The sequence below is a fragment of the Heteronotia binoei genome, unplaced genomic scaffold (genome assembly GCF_032191835.1).
Source record: "Heteronotia binoei isolate CCM8104 ecotype False Entrance Well unplaced genomic scaffold, APGP_CSIRO_Hbin_v1 Chromosome633, whole genome shotgun sequence".
NCBI lineage: Eukaryota > Metazoa > Chordata > Lepidosauria > Squamata > Gekkonidae > Heteronotia > Heteronotia binoei.
The window spans coordinates 142,002-148,908 of NW_026799980.1; positions in this window are offsets into that span (position 1 = coordinate 142,002).

Here is a 6,907-nt window from a genome sequence, read left to right on the forward strand (position 1 = left end):
CATTGATGTGTGTTATCACACAGCAGAATGAGAGACCTTGCCCCCTCCAACATGGCCAGAGACAAAGAGCCACATGTGGCAGAGTGGACAGTGACAAGCCCAGCTTTTCCTGGAGGCACTCCTGGGCAGCTCCACATCTCTCACTCTCTTCGCAAGCCCATTGGAGGCTGGAGGTAGCAGAAAGGACAGAGTGCGCAGTCTGGGAGTGCATGGCTGCCTAGTGCCTTCCCTCTTCCAGAGACCTTTTTTGGAGCTGGAGCCCTAGCCAAGCCAGCCAAAACTGCATTCCTCCTTAGAAAAAGTCCTGCTTAGAATCAAAATTTTTACACTGGGAATCTTGAAGATGCTTGGAGCTCCTTAGAGGGAGAAAAGTATAATGTAACAAATGAATACAAGCTGTCTTCACATATACATTTTATGGCATTTATCAAATAAAAAGGTTGAATAATGCAAAAAAGAACAAATGCTTTTACAGAACAATAGCTTCAGATTACTTATTTGATTCATCACTTTTTGCAGCAGCAAAATTAGTTCATCCTTCAAACACTTATAATATTTTGCTGATAAACCATCAAGGCCTGAAGCTTTATCTTTTTTCAGTCTCTTTATTGCTTGTAAAGTCTTTCGTGCAGTAATGTTTTGATTCAAAATGTCCTTATCTTTCTTTGTGAACTTAAATATAAATGTCTCCTTTATATACTCATCTAGTCCAAGCCCAGTTAAATTTTCTTTTTTGTAAAGTTGTGCAAAGAAGGAAATGAATTGTTCATGTATCTCTTTTTCATGGTAGGAAATTTCATTTAGCTTTTTTGACTCCAGTTTTTTTCACTTTCTTGTCTTAAACAATAAGCCAGATAATGTCCAGGTTTATTTGAATGCTCAAAATATTTTTGTTTGGTGAATCTTCCCCCCTCCCACCCTGATTTTTCTCTGATTCAGTTAATTGTATTTTCAGTTGTTTTTATTTTAGAACCATTTTATTTGATGTTTTTATAGGCTGGCCTTCCAATGTTTTGATTCTTTCTATTGGCCCCGATGTTATTTAACATCTACATGCGCCCCCTTGCCCAGATTGCCCAGAGTTTTGGACTGGGTTGTCATCAATATGCGGATGACACCCAGCTCTATCTGCTAATGGATGGCCGGCCTGACTGCGTCCCAGTGAATTTAGACCGGGCACTGCAGGCCGTGGCAACCTGGCTTAGGCTGAGTGGGTTGAAGCTGAACCCGACGAAGACAGAGGTCCTTTGCATGGGGCGCGGCGCTCTGGGAAGGGAAATACCTCTCCCGGTTTTTGACGGTGCGCCGCTGAAAGCGGCGGGCCGGGTCAGGAGCCTGGGAGTCCTACTGGAGCCTTCACTATCAATGGAGGCCCAGGTAGCGGCCACTGCCAAGTCGGCATTTTTCCACCTGAAGCGGGCAAGGCAGCTGGCTCCTTTCCTGGAGCGCCGGGACCTGGCAACAGTGATCCACGCGACGGTCACCTCAAGACTAGACTACTGCAATGCCCTCTACATGGGGCTGCCTTTGTGTCGAACCCGGAAGCTGCAGCTAGTGCAAAACGCAGCGGCCAGGCTGTTATTAGGACTCCCGAAATGGGAGCATATACAGCCGGGGCTGCGTGAACTGCACTGGCTGCCAGTTACATACTGGGTCCGATACAAAGTGCTGGTTATCACCTTTAAAGCCCTATATGGCCGAGGACCTGCCTACCTGAGGGACCGTCTCTCCCCAAAGAGCACTGAGGTCAGCAGGGAAGAACACGCTGACTATCCCTGGGCCAAAGGAGGCAAAATTACAGAGTACACGGGCACGGGCCTTCTCTGTTATAGCCCCGTGCCTTTGGAATCAACTTCCGGAGGAGGTACGGGCCCTGCGGAATTTGGACCAATTCCGCAGGGCCTGTAAGACCATCCTTTTCAAGCAGGCTTTTGTAGACGTTGATAGGATGGCTGTTTAATCCACCAATGATTTATCTAGTGACCCCTGCCATAATATAAGTGTACAGAATAACATCAGGAAGATCACCGCCGTTTAAATTATGGAATGACCCAGACATTCGAACTGGTTTTAGATTGTTGTTTTAAATTAATGTATAATTTCAATGTTGTTTTAAATCACCTTATATTGTATATTCTATATTGTATAATTTTATTGAACTGTTGTTAGCCGCCCTGAGCCTGCCTAGGCGAGAGGGCGGGATATAAAAAAAATTTATTATTATTGTTGTTGTTTTGGTAGTTCTTTCCATTCCGTCTTTCTTTTTCTTAGAAGATATCACTGTAAGGTTTCTTCTCATGAAAGCTTTGCTTGCGTCTCAAATTGATGCCATTGATGCATCTTCTGTAGTGTTTGAAAATGAGTTATTATGTTGAGTTCTTATTGTCTTGTTCAGAGCTTAACATTCAGATCTTCACTTAGCATCTTCACAAGGCATCAGACTTTCAGTTGGCATCAATTAAAAAATCCAATAAATGGGTTAAAAACAAGCTCAACAATGTATTATGAATTCCACTGCATATAGTAGTTGTAAATTCCACTGAATGGCAGCAAAGACTACCAAATAGATTGAAAAAATGGAATAATCCAGTTCTCCTCCCCCAAAATATTACTCCCAAAATAAAATATATATAAATGCAGCAGGGGCAATATAAAATTAAGAGGAAAAAAACTTTATTCCAAAGTCCAAAAAAAGCATAGCTCAAACCACAGTCCCAAAATCCCAAAAAGAAAGTGGGCTCCTTTCTTCAAGGCCAGGATACAAACACCAATCACAGAAATACATTAGTAACTAATGTAATGGAAATAAATTGGAAATCGTGTTGGTCTACCAATTATGTTTCTCATTAGTTCAAAATGCAACACAAATTGCCCAACTAACTTGAATAATGGTTTATTACAATCTTGGTGAAAAACTTAAGTAAAGCAGATTTTTACACACGGTTCTTTTAAGTAGATATATGTCCTTATATATAGCAGTAATGGGGTAAAATACCCAATGTCCAGAAGGAAAAGAAAATTAAAAAGCAAAGGGTGTGGGGGGAGAGAAAAGAAAGAACAACAAAGTATCTAAAGACACTCCTTATTGGTATAGGCACTCAGCACATGAGTGCCTGTTACTCATATTTCTCGATGGAGTCCAATCTGGCCAGCCCAGTGCTGATACAGATCACTTATGAACAACCTCTGACAAGAAGTGAGATGAATCTTATCTCGCAGCAGTACTTCCAAATGCCCCTACGGAGTTAAGGTTTTGGACAGGGGTGTGCAAAAAAAGTCCCAGTAAAATCTGGATTTGTGGTTATTCAGGGGCAAGATATTTGGGAGGGCTGAATATCCCTGAATACCAGATTTAGCTATTCCCAAATATACGGGAGATATTTGGCTAATCCTGAATATACAGCACCATTATACCCTATGGGCCATTGAAGTCAATGGCAAAATGAATTGCACCTGGGGAAGGCAGTTTGAGGTAGAGGACCCAAATTTGCAGGGTAACTGCAGAAGCTTCTCCCACACAGAAGCCTCAAGTTTCAAAAAGATTGGATCTGGGGGTCCAATTCTAGGGGTACTCAAAGAGGGTGTCCCTATCCCATCATCATTCCCTATGGGCCATTGAAGTCAATGGCAAAATAGGGTACAATGAATGAAAGTTGAGGGGGCAGGGGGTTTGAGGGAGAGGCCCCACATTTTCAGGGAAGCTGCAGGAGCCTCTTCCCCACAGAACCCCAAAGTTCCAACTTGATTGGAACACAGTGCTCTGTTCTGGGGGCACCCAAAATGGGTCCTTTCCGCCTATGGTGTGGGGAGGGGAAGCAATCATTCACTTTCTCCACTGTAATTACAGTGGGAAAATGGACACTAGGAAGGAGGCGGTTTGCGGGAGAGGCATCAGATTTGCAGGATAGCTTGCAAGGAGCATAACAGTACGATGTACCCAGCAGAACAAGTGCCATTGTGGCAGTGGCAGTGCAATACACAGGACTTTAGTTCAAATTAGAGAATCTCACTGATTCACAAATTGGGATGGGGGCTTTCTGAAGGGACTGCAGCACAGAACCAGTGCATTGAATGCACTAGTGCTAAGCAGCAGAGATGGGACATGGACTTTCTATATGCAAAACAGTTGCACAGTCCTACAGAACACACACCTGTGGGGAATCCTTTTGCACTGACCTTCTTCTGCTGGACACATAGCACTATTATGCTCCTTGCAAGCAAGCAACCTCACCACAGCTGACATTCCACTGCACAGATTCTCTAGGAAAACCTGACTGTTGCCTAAGGTACTTTTTCCCACCATAGGGAATGATGACACTCTTTGGGTGCCCCTAGGATAGGAACTCCTGGTCTAATCTTTCTGGAACATGGAGGTTCTGGTGGGGAGCAGCACATGCAGGTGCCCTGCAAATTTGGTGACACTCCTTCAAACCCCCTCTCCCCCAGAGTCACTTTTCCCACAGTGACTACAGTAGGAAAAGTGACAGAATGCCACTGAATACTGATTCGGTGGTATTCAGCCAGCTTTATTTGGCCCCCAAATAACATTAGAGAATCTGATCCAGCTGTATTCAGGGCTGAATACAGCCCAATCAGTTGTTATTTGGGGTAATTTGGTTCGGCCAAACTGAATGCACACCCCTAGTTTTGGAGCCTAATAAAAAGGTTCATTAGCCTCTGTCATCTTGCTGAAAGTTCAATAGCTTCAGATTACTGAGAACTGAGCCAAGCTGCTTGTCTCAGTGGAAAGCAAAAATCTATCCTTGATGTCCCAGAAGAAGTCAAGAAACCTAAGCAATCTTGAGGGGGGTGGGGGAGTGGACTGAAATGTATACATTCCAAGATATTCCTCAAAATAGTTGCAAATTTGTCATCTAGCAAAGTTCTTCAAAGGAAACAATTCTAAGATTCCCTGACTCATTTTCAGTCTTCTTTGAAGGTGATGCAGTAGCAGCCTTGATGAGTTATATAATCATCATAGAGCTCCTGCAGCAAGATGAAGGATTTCCACTAGCAAATCCACCAACCCCACATTTTGCAAATTCACTACACCATAATTCCAGCTTCATCTCCACATTGTATGTGACATTAATTAGCTAACTTCACATGGGATAACAAACCACTATCTTATTGTGGTAACAATATCAAATACTGGAAAACTGGCTTACAGGAAATACAATATGTTATTTTATTTCTACAGTAAAAATTTCACAGCAATTACCACACCAACTGATGACAGAGTAAAGAAAGCTTTATTCAGGAACTAATATACTTGACAGAGATAGGGTTCTAACTACCTTACTAGCTGCCAGTTCTGTTCTACGTCTGAGAAAGACATTGCCCTAAGAGTAGCAGTCTGGAGACAGATGATGGATAACACTTAGCAGGGAGAGGTAGGGGGAGGCTACATTTCTATTTGACTTGTCTTTGCTTCCCCCTGCAGGGTATTCTCTGCTAATATAGTATTCACTTACTATATTACCTTTTCTCAAGGTCTAGTGGACAAAGTCTACTGTCTGTGGGTTGGATGGGAGGAGACTGTCAAACTTTAGATTGGGCTTGTCCTAATCTCCTCCTCATTCCCCCCTCCCCTCCTGTTTTCAAACAGTAATCTGAGGGCAACTCCCTAGAGAGGATAGGAAATCTATCAAGGTTAGAGGAGATCTGCCCCAGAATGCTATAGTATGGAAACTGCTCTTTATATTATTGAGTTTTTGGGCAGGAAGCCAGTAAGTTGTTGGTTGCAGCTTGCCACAGACAGAGGCAGTTACAGCCCTGTTCCTGGTAGGGTTGCCAATCCCCAGGTGGGAGCAGGGGATCCCCCAGTTTGGAGGCCATCCCCCCGCTTCAGGGTCATCAGAAAGCGGGGGGAGGGGAGGGGAGGGAAATGTCTGCTGGGAACTGTATTATTCCCTATGGAGATTTATTCTCATAGAAAATAATGGAGAATTGATTTGTGGGTATCTGGGGCTCTGGGGGGGCTGTGTTTTGAGATAGAGGCACAAAATTTTCAGTACAGCATTTAGTGCCTCTCCCCAAAATATCCCCCAAGTTTCAAAAAGATCGGACCAGAGGGTCCAATTCTATGAGCCCCAAAAGAAGGTGCCCCTATCCTTCATTATTTCCTATGGAAGGAAGGCATTGAAAAGGTGTGCCGTCCCTTTAAATGTGATGGCCAGAACTCCCTTCGGAGTTCAATTATGCTTGTCACAGCCTTGATCTTGGCTCCACCCCTAATGTCTCCTGGCTCCACCCCCAAAGTCTTCAGATATTTCTTAAATTGGACTTGGCAACCCTGGTTCCTGGGCCAGAGATGGTGGCCATTTGGGAGGATATGTTTGACCATCTTACCCCACAAAGTAAGGTACCTGCCTTGAATACCACCTAGATAGGGCATGAGTTTAGAGTAGGGAGAGAGATTAAATGTTTTTGTCTACATTGTTTTTTTTCTTCCATTCACTTATGATATGGCTATATTTAGTTGTGAGATTTAAATAAATCCTTTGATTGTTGAAAGAGTGAAGTCCTTCTGTACTACATAGCTTCCCCAACCACTGGGAAATGCTAGAAGTGGGGCAGGGAGGAGAAAAGTGGTAAAAGGCCAGTTGCTAACTCTCCAGGAGAGTCCCAAAGGTCCCTGGGAAGCCCCAAGGCGGGTACCTAGAGACACCAGAAAAAGGTTAGGAGGCTGTGCCACTTAACCAGACCTCAAGACCGGGACAGTGGTGGCAGAAATATCCTGAGGAAGTAGAGTGGAATGGCCCCTTCAGGTCAGAATCCCAAGAGGGATATGCAGAGCCAGGAGCCACCAGGCCCAGTTTGTCACACAGCTTACCTTCAGTCACACAGCGAAGATCCTTGTACTGTGGTGGCAGGTGCTGCTGTAGCAACATTTTTAAAAATCTGC